This window comes from Papilio xuthus, unplaced genomic scaffold (assembly GCF_000836235.2).
Source record: "Papilio xuthus unplaced genomic scaffold, Pxut_1.1 DF824888.1, whole genome shotgun sequence".
Taxonomy (NCBI): Eukaryota; Metazoa; Arthropoda; class Insecta; order Lepidoptera; family Papilionidae; genus Papilio; species Papilio xuthus.
Window position 1 is genome coordinate 4,615,398 of NW_013533761.1, and position 6,914 is coordinate 4,622,311.

Below are 6,914 nucleotides of genomic sequence, written 5' to 3' on the forward strand. Positions count from 1 at the left end.
TGAATATACGAGTATCACTGAGCAAAACAACTGAAATAGATAAAGAAAATTCCCCCATTCATACAACAAACGATAACACTGGAATCGTATCACCGTAATGTTTAATTATTCAATTAAGTTGTTGGCAATGCGCGCGATGGGCGCAGGCGCGGCCGGCGCGGGCGCGGGCCCGGGCGGAGGCGGAGGCGGCTTATCGCGCGCCGTTACCGATACGCGATACGCTAAGCCGCCCTCTCCAGCCGCACGCGTGTAATTAACAGACACAACATATTATCTTATCGCGTGCCCGCCGCCGCGCCACGCCGCGCCACGCCGCACCACGCCGCGCCACGCCGCGCCGCCTGGCCTGTGCCCGCGTCCGCTCCTTGCACCTCCTGCCATACTGTTGACAAACAACATGCATGGGGCGGCTCCTTGATTAATAATTTAATTTGAGGTAACGATTGAAACCAGACAGTTATTGCTGCGACAACTGTTTCATTATCAGAAGGAAATAAGGATAGCATAAAATCTCTTTTATCTGTAATTGTCATTGCTGAACACAATATTTTGTTGGTCGCGAGTTACCTTATTATAGTTTTTTATCATAAAGTTTTAACGCATAGTAGTATGTCTATAATTGTATACATGAAACAAAACTTCTAGAGAATGCATTTTCAACACACGTGCTAACGTGTATCGGTGTGGCAGGGGGGGGGGGCAGTGCAATGAGGTGGTCGGCAGAGGGCGCGCCGCCGCCGCCAGTGTCATGGTTATCGAACTCTCTACATGCATTTATCTTTCGCCGCCAATTTGAAAAAGTAACACCTGCCGGTTGTTTTCCGCCTCTTTATTGAAAACTATATTTTCAAAGAGATTAAAATTTCATACAAAATAAACCACCTTCCCGGGGATAGAACTACACCTAGCAACATAACGGTTGGCATCTCGAAGAAAGATTAACTATAACAATTGCTTCCACTTCTGTGTGGTGGTGGTATTTCACCGGGCGAGCCGGGCCAATTCGTGCGAAGATGTTAAAGCGGGCTCTACCACTGTTAAAACAATAAAACCTTTTGTTACTATATTTTTTATTAGCCCGCAAGCCCTTATGTTATATTCTACATTTATACTCATTGTAAGCGAAACTTTGTGTTTTTTTTTAAATAAATCTTTAAACCGAAACCGAATGTGATACCTTTGTAGGTAAAGTTGGTCTGTTTGTCGAAATAATCTCTGTGTATCTCACACAAGTACTCAGCATAAAACATGCGAAGAAGTAAACAGATTCAGCTCCGATACGATATTCAAAAAAGGTACTGCATTATAATGCGAACGTAAACTCGTCAAGTGGGCGATATGCGGCGCGGTGCAGCGGCACAACAAGCGCTCCAGTATTACGCTGCAGCGAGATATTTGTCTCGTTGTCGATGCAATTGTCCGATTCCCGCATACAACACATTTGTTGTGAAATCTTTTTAGTTTTGTTATATTTTAGTATAATTTATTCGAATTTGCTACAAATCTACTTAAACAGATAACGTTTCCGCCATACATACTCGTATGTAGGTACGGATATGGATTTTAAATATATTTTAAATCAAGAAACGGTTCAAAGTGCTTTTATGTGAAATTAATTTTCCGTCAAAACCTGTATTTCGTCGTTTTTGCCCTTTTGTATGGATTATTCAATTTGAACAAAAATCCACCTTAACTTGAATTACCAAATCACTAGATCCAAAATGCACCATGCCGCCGCGGTACAATATAAATGCCGTGATGATTAATATGATAACAATGTAAAGCAAAACTCTCAAATTATGATTAAAATGCCCGTTGTCCAGCTTAAAACATTATAAAGTAAACGTGAAGGCGGTCGGCAGACTATCAGCGCACAGGTGTAAGCGTTTATAATCTATCAAAATATCAGATAAGGGCGTAGGGACAAAGCGACATCGTCCCAACACCGTCGGCGCGTTGTGTCGCGTCGTAAAGCGAACGAGCCCAGCGCACTTTACGGCCGCTCCGAGTACACGCTGTAATTACTCCGCCCAAAGCACACACTAATGAATACTAATTAAAACGATGTAGCTTTAATATACATTTGATTACAAGATTATAGCTACAACTTGATGGTTATCGGGTTTCTTTTCAGTTTTTGAACTAAATTACTTCTCAACAAACAATTTCTATGAATACTTGTAATATTTTAAGTCGCAAAAAGAGTAGTTATTTCCTAGCACATAATATTTGTATTTTCGAATAGTGTACCACATTCCTAAATCTACGTTTTAACGTAAAATTTTGTCATAGAATTTTGTTTTCCATACTGTACTGTAATACTATGCAGAGTATAGAGGGCAGGCTCTGGACCTCAGCGGCGGCAACGAGCGGCGATTGGCGGCGACGTAGCGTAGTACAAGTCGTTGTCTCAATAGTTTTCATTTGTTTGAAGTTGGACAAAGCTTTGTCGCACGGCGCCGGACGCTTTCGTTTTACTCCCTTTTTTATTATTTTAAGCAGATAACTCCGAACGACGACGAATACGCAAGAAAGAATTATGATTCATCAACTTATATTTGGAATATGTCAACAGAAAAGATAATATTCGGTTTGACTGAATAATATGAAAGTTTGTTGTTTATATAATATAGAACTGTTTAAGTTATTCGAGAAAACGAGAAAACGGATGCCTAATTGTTTGTTGAGATAAATAAATAAATTTATTTCAGACATTATGTAGATATTTTCACATTTATTGGAAACTCGCATTTCTGCAAATAAAACTAATCTACAACAATTCCACGTTTTTGTTTACAGATGTTTTTGCTTGCTCTAGATAACAGATAGCAAAGCAGTGAATGACATGAAAAGTTGGTCCCACTGGAAATGGTAAGCCGTTAGCTTGTCAGCGCAGCGATCACTCTACACAGGTGAGCACAAGTCAAAAGTGTCGGTGCGGGGGGCGCGGGGTGAAGCAGGCCAACACAAACAAACTAAACCTCAAATAGCATCTCTTTGGACAAATGAGCTTTGTATTTTTAAATATACTTTCTTGTTTTACTTACAGTATTATCTGTAGTCAGAGCAAGTGTTGTAGAAATATTATAATATTAACAGAAACTATTATAACTTTGCTTTTTAATTTTCCGTCGCAAAATTCTCTTCGATTAGTTCACTGATTTATAATTAAGGCGAATTCATTTGAATGATTTCCTTTCCGTCTCTATTTTTAAATAAGAGATCTTAAATTACAATCAACTTATTGCATAGTTACTATTTGTGCGTGCACTCAGCTCGGCTCACTCGGCTGTTTACTAAATGTCGCCTCGCATCAACAACAGCGTCCGTCTCTTTACGTCACAAAGTAAAGATTTTTGGATTATTTTATTTCTAAATAGGAATAAAAGTTATAATACATTCATAACTAAATCATTTCTACACAAAAGCTATAAAAGTGATATTACTCATTTATTAGACCGGCTCAGTCATTTTAGTTTTCTCATTAACCCAACTACGATCGTAACTTTTTGCATAATCTGAACGAAATTATTATTTTTTTTAAATAAATGGCAATTTATGTTAATATTAATTTCAGGCACGCGGACAGGCAGCGATTCGGGCAGTTGATCGTTCAGGCAGTCAAGTACGCCGGCAGGAGGGCATGAGGAGGGCACCGGCGCTTCTGCGGCGACTACAGTTGACTTATCATACAATGTCATCACGTGTACGTTAAAATGACGCCACACTTTACACGCAGATAAATGGCTGTCGAGATTAGCCCCGCCCTCGCCCCGCCATCGCCCCGCCATCGCCAAATGTTGTGTCAGTAATGCCGCGATATTTTGCAGTAATTTCAACATAAAATATTGTTATCAGCTCGCATTGCTCGTTGAGCTTGAACGATTTTATCATTCAAATATTTCGTCTACACATAGACGCCGAATTTCGTTCATTAAATAATTTGCGTTTGCTCCATGCATCTACCTACAGTCCATGTGCTATGATAATGTTAGTTAACGAGAGACATTCGTGTTATATGTCGTTTTAATGAGAACCGTAGAGGATCGCACCGAAAGAGCTTTGAGATTTTTCTACTAAAATATACAATAATCAAAATATTGTACGGTTGTTAACATATTTCGATTTAGTTTTGCTCAAATGCGTAAAGATTACCGCCATGGCATCGGAGGGGCGATCTCAGCAGTCATACAGAAATGTCTGTTGTAAATACGTATAGTGGCGATTAATACGAGAATTGCAACATCTTGGACGAGTTGGTAACTGCTTCCTAATGGAAACTCTTTCCATTTTCTCTCCTATTATAATAGTTAGTGAGAATAGTTAGTGTTTTCACAAATTTCAAAGAAAAAATACGTCCCTACATTGTTAATGTGTTGTAAGGTTATTATCTGGTATGAAGCTAACGCTATCTCGAATAAATGTAATTCTTAGATTTCAGTTCTGGGCGAACTTATTTATACATTTCAGGATTTCAATTGATGCGAATTTCCATTTGAATGTAAGTATACTTGTTATTGACACATTATCGACCTCAGTGCAGTGCTGCAGATTGACATTAATAATTTCTGGTACAAGGAGGTTTTATTGGCCTTTGATAAGCAGTTCTTCCGCTACAAGGAAAATCTGACGTCAGCAGACGGCATAGCACGAGTCTGGCAACGAGCGCTCGTGTAGCCGACCTTGTGGAAGCGCTTCATTTTCTTTGCTATTTATTTGCTTACATTTATTTCATCAAGTACCCTGGAACTGCTCCGTTTTGTTGCTGATTTTTTTTTTTATTAAAATATTAGCAGATTTTTGTTAATTTACTAATATTTCTTGTACCATTCCAACTAAGCTCTAGGCTTGTGCTAGGATATGGTTTACGTCAATAGTCGAATGGCGGGATTCGATCCCCCGACCTCGTAATCGGGAATCCGCACCCTTAACCATTAGGCTATTGGCGCTTTTGATTAATCCTTCAAGTCGTAAAGTATTCATTAGTTCGCGACGAGACCAAACTTGAGAACAAAGTTTATTTCTAAGAAAGTATTTGAAACACAGAATAGAAATGAATGTTGAATGTGACTAACGATTTTTTATATATATTATATATTAACGTTTACACATATTATACCATATAATAGGTACAATATGTATATCACATATTTGTGAATCAAAATATTCCAGTGTCTTGATCCGTCTGTATGTCAGTAGCACTGCGCGATTTGGCTACACACAATGTCGCTCCTATAACCTAGTTTTTAGCATTCACCACAGATAATACTAAAACCTGACAACGTACCAAAATTTTTTACCTATATGAGTGCTCGAGAGCAGTTTGTGTTGCCAAATTGCTGAGCCTTTCCAGCTATGTAATTCTTTTCGAAGTTTTTGAAGAAGAATTGTAATCGTGCTGGCTTGAGTAATAAACTACGAACATACTGTCGTCACCTTCTCCCCAGGCGCGGTTGTTGGCGCTTGCAGCCGCTGCTTGTATATCGACATTATTACAATCCAAACGACGACATAACCTGATTCTGATTGACCAAATCATCGATAAAATATTTCATATAATACATTGTTTATATAAATTGTTGAAATATCCATTCGGCTGGTGTCGGTACAAAAGTGATAAATAATGAATTCACATTTGTACGTGTTTTCGCAACCGGCGTTAAATTCAACCGCTGATAAAACGCGGTTATACTTCGCTCAAACCAAACAGACTAAATACCGCTTTGATAATATTCAATGTAGCATTAGGCCGCGAAGGCCTTGCGGTTGTATTTATTAGAGACGATGGTTTTGATCTGTTAAGTAGTGTATGTAACATAACTTAACCTTAACTTGAAAATATTGTAGAAGATGGAACTATTAATTCAATGCTGTAGCCCTACATACAACGTCTAAATACTCGTTATTTTTAACAATAACAACGAGTATTTAGAAGGTAAGAAAGACTGAGTGGTTATGAAATCAATTGAAAATAGAATATTCATGATACTAATTTATATTTGGAATGATTACACGTATATATATACATATATATACGATATATAACAGCCCATCAGCAGGATGTATTTACAAATAAAATTAACCGTACATTAGTTATATTGATACAACAGTGGTAGAGCGCGCAAAAACAATAACTGTAGTTGGGCAGGAACAGGAATGGGCTCGCCGGTGCAATACCATGACCATACAAAAGACTCACATAAAGTGGAAACAATTTCACCTTTCATATGATGATGTATGAGCGTGCCGGTGGCCTAATTTCAGACCATGTTCCCTTCTCATCTATTGTTATAGGACAATGATGGGAAGGGGATTTAGCGGGTAATGGGTCACATATAAATGGCAAAAATCCTCTTTCTATGCGTCCCCTCCTCCGTCTATTAAAGGTAGGCAAGGCATTTGAAGATATCTATGGGCAGCGGTCGCTTCGCTATTTCGGCGAATTCAGAAGATGGTCGCTTCTTCGTATGCCACCTTATAATGTAGAAAAAAAACTTTTTAAAAGTGTGTACTTACTTGAATTTATTGCAACGAAAATAACGTGGTGATCACAGAATATTATTTTAAAAATTACATTGCCTACAAATTATAACATAAAATCACTGAAACAAAAATCCAAACCCGATGTGAGCGAATAAAGTTTCCCGATCGGCCGAACGCGAAACACATGCAGCAACGTCGAGCGCGGCGCGCGAACTGACTGCCTGGTGCTAGTGCCCACAGCCATCGGTGATAACCTGGCAGACGCCGGCAAGTAGCGGTGTAGCAACGTAGCGGTGTAGCGACGTAGGTCGTCTACGATTGAGCCGCAGTGATAACACCTCAATGATCATTATATGCGCCTTGAAGACTTGTGAGATACACTGAGAGATTCAGTTTTTACGTGATAATTACTTACAAAATACCTTAAATCA

At 38.9% G+C, this 6,914-nt stretch overlaps 1 protein-coding gene across 1 annotated transcript in view; it reads right to left on the minus strand.

Moving 5' to 3' along the window:
• Window positions 1-6,682, minus strand: part of NGR-A1 (neuropeptide receptor A1) — a 21,123-nt gene extending 14,441 nt beyond the window's left edge. Inside the window, exon 1 of the mRNA XM_013324947.1 lies at window positions 6,517-6,682. The gene's annotated coding sequence lies outside the window, so the exon portion shown is untranslated. The remainder of the gene's footprint in view (window positions 1-6,516) is intronic.
• Window positions 6,683-6,914: the final 232 nt, after the last annotated feature.